Source organism: Impatiens glandulifera, chromosome 1, assembly GCF_907164915.1.
Source record: "Impatiens glandulifera chromosome 1, dImpGla2.1, whole genome shotgun sequence".
NCBI classification, from domain to species: domain Eukaryota; kingdom Viridiplantae; phylum Streptophyta; class Magnoliopsida; order Ericales; family Balsaminaceae; genus Impatiens; species Impatiens glandulifera.
The window spans coordinates 81,510,672-81,517,964 of NC_061862.1; positions in this window are offsets into that span (position 1 = coordinate 81,510,672).

The following is a 7,293-nucleotide window of genomic DNA, read 5'->3' on the forward strand; positions in this document are numbered from 1 at the left end:
GATATCCAACAGCAATTAGCTACACGCTTCAAGGGATCCAAGGCAGTGGCGGACCTACAAGGGGGGCCTTGGGGGGCCCGGGCCTCCCCCAACCTTAAGATAAATTATTTTTTATATATATATTTGACAAGTATCTCTTAGTCCAGTTGGTTTGGTAACTGAACTCTGTAGATGAGGTCAGGTGATCAAACCCTGGCCTCACCTTTAATTTATTTTAACATATAATAATAATTTTAAAAATTTATAAGAAAATATAAATTAAAATAGTTAGGCTTAAATCTATTAAATTAGATTTTCATATTTTTTTTATATAGTTAATTTTTTATGAATTTGTTTTTGTGTTGCATTTGATGAAAAATTTATTGGGAATTACAAGTGAGTTGTCACTTTGCCTACAAAGAGGAGAGCAAAATATAGTTCAAGCCATGTCATTGATTTCGAGTTCGAAAAATCAATTATAAAAATTTAGAGAAGATGGATGACATGATATTTTGGACCAAGTTAACAGTTTTTGTCAATTACATTCGATCTTAATATTTGATATGAATAAGCATATGATAATTGATAGCAATGATAGGCGGAGAAGAAAAGGGGAACTCATCACTAATCTTCATCATATCGTGTGGAAATCTTTTGTCAGGTATAATAAAAATTATTTCTTATCTATTAATAGTTATTATTTATTAATAGTAATTATTTATTATTTAATGTTAGGTTGTTGACTTGATTATGCAATAAATGAATAATCGTTTTTCAGAATTTAATACAGAATTATTTGGCTGCATATCATGTCTTCCTCCCAGAAATTCATTCTCCCAATTTGATATTCGTAAACTCATTCGTCTTGCCAAACTTTATCCCAAAAATTTCATCGGTAGTGATTATTTATTTTTGGAACAACAACTTCGGGCTTACTTATTTAATTTGCGGGATGATCCTCAATTTTCTTAAATTGAAGACTTGGGAATTCTTGCTCAAAAATTGATTGCAACAGAAAAACATATAGTCTTTCCATTGGTTTATCGATTGATAGAGTTGGTTTTAGTTTTATCAGTTGCAACTGTATCCGTTGAAAGAGTTTTTTTCTGCAATGAAGACCGTGAAGACTGATTTGCGTAATCGAAATCGGGGATGAATAGATGAATGATAGTTTAGTTTTATATGTTGAGAAATATATTTTCTCAACAATTAAAAATGAGCCAAATATTGTAATATTTTCAACAAATAGAATCTCGTAAAATAAATTTGTCTTCTTTTGAACCGACTCATGAACAAGAATAATTTAGTGATTGTGTTTATTAGTATTTTGTAATTGTGTTTGTTAGTATTTTTATGTAATTATCGAGTAAAATTTTAATTAGAAAATGTATTTAATTGATCACAAAAAAATGCTACGTTACTATATATTTGGCCCCCCCGAGAAAACATTTCTGGGTCCGCCACTGATCCAAGGGTCCAAATATATTATTATTCGTTATCCGTAGTAATAATGTTGATGAATAATGAATGATATGAAGTATTTTTATCGCAATATTTGTTAAATAAAGTCGACATTGTACCTGTTAAGAAATACGTAAAGATCATTTAGGGTTTAACCTGATTAACAGACAGCTTCATCCAAACACTTTGAGAAGACGATTAAAATAAAAAAACAAAAGATGAACACTCTCTTGCAGATCTGGTTAACCCTGATCTACAAAAAGAAGACAAAAACTCGACGGACGATTTCTAATAGAGAAATTGCATATGCACAACAACAAATCGCTACACATTTTAAGGATCCAATGTTGCATTAACATCATCCCAATACCACAAAGAACATTCGACGCCACCCCCATCAAATTCCATTTTTGCGAGAAGATTGTAGTGGAGAAGATTCGTGCTAGGGTTTGAAAATCGATGAGAGAGAAAGTAATAATGGGAGTGTAGCATAAAATTTCTATTTATTTAAATTATTTATTATTTTAGTGTTATAAATAGAAATGAAGCAAGCATCACTAGGTAGCGTTTGTTTCACTCTTATTAGCTATGTAAATAGAAATGAAGCAAGCATCACTAGGTAGTGTTTATTTCACTCATATGCGCGCTGTAAAAACGTAGTGAAGAAAAAACTTCATTACGTAGCGTTTGTTTCACTCTTCACTAGGTAGCGCTTATTTCACTCATATAAACCCTATAAATACCTAGTGAAGTTTGCTTCACTGGTTAGCGCTTGTTTCACCCTTTTTAATTATTTAGTATAAGACATAAATGTTTTTATAGTTTTACATTAATGTGTTAATATATAATTATATAAATTATAAAATAATTAAAACAAATTAATTTAAATATCTTACATATAAATTTAAAGATATGTTGTTATATATATATATTTATATTTAATATATAATTATATATATAATGAAATGATTTTTATAAATTAATTTAAATATATTACAAATAAATATATAATTATATAAATTATAAAATAATTAGTATGTTATATCACAAATAAAATAATTAATAATTAATAAAAAAATAATTTAATTATCTCACAAAGTAATTATGTTTTTATATTTGTATATATATAATTATATAAATTATAACAAAAATAATACAAATTAATTTAAGAGAAATGATTAGGTGAGAGAATTTGGTGAGGAAATAACTTGACATAATCTTATTCGCTGAAAAAATCAAATAATTTCTCTCTTTTCTCACTTTTACATTTTTCAAACAAAGTCATTCCCTCACTAAATTCTCTCTCTATCACTCCTCTTAATTTAAATACATCATAAATAAAATTATAAATATGTTTTTATATTATAATTATATTAAATATATAATTATATAGAATATAAAATAATTAATGTGTTTTATTTACGGAGTCAAATGAAACAAGCTTCGTTAAACAACGCCTCGCTTCATTCAATTTTACATTGGAAAACCCATGTAAAATGGAGTTGTGCTTCTCAGCCCGTGATTGTAAAACGGAGTGAAGCGAATGAAGCTTCACTCATTTGCTTCTCATGAACCCGGAAATAAATCCGGGTTCGAATATCTCTCTTCATTTCAACTCAAAGATTGATTTAATAATAAAATAATGATGCTACATTATGATTGGTTCGAATAGGAGAATAGAGGATTTGGTAGCAGAAGATCTTATTTGAAAAAAAGGATCCGATGACTTCTTAAGAATTGAACGAGGAGCCGTATGATGTGAAAAATCTCATGTACGATTCTGTAGAGTTTTACCCCTATTGTTGTTTATTATTAGCTATATTTCTCTTAAATTTCTATCATTCATAATGTTTGTTTCAACTCTATTTATTTCCTTTCAAATAAATTAATTAATATTCTAACAAACAACGAATGTAATAAATTAATAATATTGAATTGAATATTTTGTTTTATTAAAAAAAAATGTTGAAAGCTAGCTCTCACTTCTTTATGGGACGATTCCACAACCATTGCCTTTACGAGATTTATGCTTATGCTTATTATTGAAAAAATGTACTTCTCTACCTTGCATTATGAATTCATATTTAAAACTGCCCAAAGAAATTTGGAAGACATTTTTTAGACTTTAATTCACATGAAAATAATATTATAATCCATTAATTAAGGAGTTTATTATCAAACATTTCTAGACATTAAATTGTTCCATTTTCACTATGATCAAAATTGGATATATTCGGTTATAAAGTTGTTTAAAACTTGTTGGTGTATGTTATAATTAATCATAAACTAGAAGATAAATCATAACAAATGGTTGGACTAGTAGGTAGGTAATTGGAGAATAAGATGATTATTGGAAACGAATTACAATTGATTCAACAACTCTTAAAGATTTTGGCAAAAATTCTTGCTCTAAAATTGATGACCATATGCAACCGCCTCTAGATTCGTACAAGCACTATAGTTTTTGGATATATGTAATTAAGTAAAATAATTAAAGTTTTTATATCAATAATAAGAGCCTGTTGGAAGGACAAGACGAATAATTGCAAAACTAGACAAATAGAAAGACAAGAAAACAAATTAAAATAACAAGACTACAAGTAGAAACGTGTAAACTTCAAATTTCCCAATTCATGTGGAAGATAATTAAGGAGATAAAAATAAAAGTTTCTGAATTTCTCGATCCTTCTCTGAAACTCCTAAACTGGCCCTGGGCCCTCCGAATAATGAAACCTACAAATATTCCAACCTAGCTAGGAGGTTGGTCATGTTCAGGGACGAATATACAGTGGCTCGGGTGGGCTGAAACTTGTGCCGATAATATTTTTTTTATGGTTAAAATATGATATTATCCCTTAATTATTAAAAAAATTCAATAGAATTCACTATTTTATTTATTTAATTATTAAAAAATGGTAAAACTCACTTTTATTACCCGTTTTATTAAAAAAAATCATTTTTTACTTTAACCCACCCTAAAAAATTTTAAACCCACCCCACTACCGAATTTGGGTCCGTCTCTAGTCATGTTCATGTTATTACTTCATAATCTGAAGCAAATATTTAATGGGAGATTCGGGATGTTTCACCTGCTCACATACTATCTATGTAGATGTATATGGGCTATTTTTTTACCTCCTCATATTCTAACTTATTGTATTAACTTACTCTCAATTTGGTAATAATATGTTTCCATTTTTAGAAAAATATAAAGTAAACAATCTCCTTTATCTTGTTGAAACCCAACTTGCCTTCAATTGTGTTTCTGTATACAATTTGATATATTTCTTAGGAGAGTCACTTTTGAACCAAACACATATGACAATTTTACTTTTTTTTAAGCAATAAATGATTTAATCGCCTATAAACTTACCCTTATTTTATGAAAACTAACTAAAAAGTAATTATAAAAAACGTTGTAGCTAAATTTCATTAAGAATAAAACTTTATAAAGTGGTGGCAAAATATATATTAGTTGCAAAAGTTGTAGAAATAAGTGTTGAAAAAGTTTCTATAGTAACATTTGAAACTTTTAGGTGAAAATGGTGTTGTGGTTAAAAGTGTTCTTAAATAAAAATATGTTACCTTTTAATGAATTGTAAAAACTAGCTCTTAAAAGTTTTTCTTTTTGTTAGTCTCAATCTTGCATTTTAATCTTTGGTTGTGTGAAGAGTACTCATGAGGGTTTAGAAATGGTTGAGGGCACTATGCAATTTTATTTTATTTTCAAAATAAATAACATTTTTAAAATATAATATAAATTAAGATATATAATATTTTAGTATTAAATCTAATATCAATAAATTTGTTTAGTTAATTTGTTTTTTTTGTTTGAAAGCTTAGTGCTCTAGGTTAAGAGTTCAAACCTTTATTTAAACATTTTTTTTTTGTCACCTCGACCTCCCTCGCATATAATATATAAATCATGTTGAGCTAGTTTTAATATAAAAACATTTGTTATAGATTGAGTTTTTATTTTCTATTTCATGCTACTACCAATTAGTAGTTGGTATGATCCATAATTTAAATATGTGCTATTTTTTTGGGTGGGGGTTATATAGACCCAATTTATTGGATACACCTAGCTAGATCTTATCTTCATATGATTAGTCGGTGCCTTTGGTGGTAACCAGTTAAAAGTGCCTCATATATAACATCATCATCATTTATCTTATTTATTATTGTTTTTCTTTATGGAATTTTTGGCTATTTGTATTTATTTATATTGACTATTTATGTATACAGTTGTTTCATAATCACGTTCAGTATTGGCATTGAGAATTTGGGGCCAATACAAATTTAAGTTTTGAGGTCCTTTAAATAGTAAAAAAAAAATATTTTTTTAATTTTAATAATATAAAATGAGATATAAATAATGATATACTATAATATAATATGGAGGGAGAAAATAAAAAAAGAGATTAAAAAAATTAATTTTATAATATATATTTAATATTAAAGAAGAAAAAAAAAGAAAAATTAATATTAATAATATAATATTATTAAATATTAAAAAAACTCTAAAAGTTGGGGCCTATGCAACTGCGTTACTCAGGTCCTGATCACATTATATTTATGTTTATAATAATTAACAAGGATATCATGCATTTTGTTTTCATCTTGACTTATAATCCATTTAATAGCGAGCTAGGTTAGTAAAAATATATACATTACATTTAACTGCAATCTTTAAATGAGAATCACATATAAGAGTATCACAATATAGAAAATTAATCTCCTAATAGAATTTTTTTAATAAACTAATCTTTGTTGTTAGTTTTTACACCAGAGTTCTCGAAGAATCCAAACCTATTTATTAGTATGAAACTAAATAAATAAGAAAAATATATGATGCATGAATCTATTCAATTTTGGAGTCCTAATAGAAATCAATTTTGGGGTCCTAATAGAAAATATATTATTCTCTTTATAGTTTGTACATGATAGTATATATATAATTAGTATTATAATATAATATAACCCGCCTTGTCCTTATACTGATAATTCAATTCATTAATAACATTATCTATATATATATATATATAATGATGCTTAATTTTAAAGTGTCCGGATTGCCGGGTCGAGAACTGTGGTTAATTTGGATATTTATGTGAGTGTAAATGGATACTTGGGTCGGATTCTAGGTTGAACCGCCCAAAACTTAAAACGGTTAAAAATAAATTTAAAAATATTATTTGTACGTTTCGAACTTGCAACCTAACAAAAACAAGTTTAACCTTTTAACCAACTAAGCTAACAACACTTTTATATTTAAGATTCAACACCAAATTTGATGAACGCGAGACATTTTAATAATAAGAGTTCAAATTTTTAACTAACTAATTTATATATATAATGATGCTTAATTTTTAAAGTGTCCGGATTGCCGGGTCGAGAGCTGTGGTTAATTTGATATTTATGTGAGAGTAATTGGATACTTGGGTAGGATTGTGGGTTGACCCGTACATAAACTTAAAACGGTTAAAAATAAATTGAAAAATGTTATTTTTAGGTTTCAAACTTGCAACCTAACAAAACAAGTACAACCCTTTAACCAACTAGGCTAACAACACTTTATATTTAAGATTCAACACCAAATTTGATGAACGCGAGACATTTTAACAATAAAATTTCAAAATTTTAACTAACTAATATATATATATATATATATATATATATATATATATATATATATATATATATATATATATATATATAATGATGCTTAATTTTTAAAGTGTCCGGATTGCTGGGTCGAGAGCTGTGATTAATTTGGATATTTATGTGAGAGTAAATGGATACTTGGGTCGGATTCTAGGTTGACCCGCCCATAAACTTAAAACGATTAAAAAT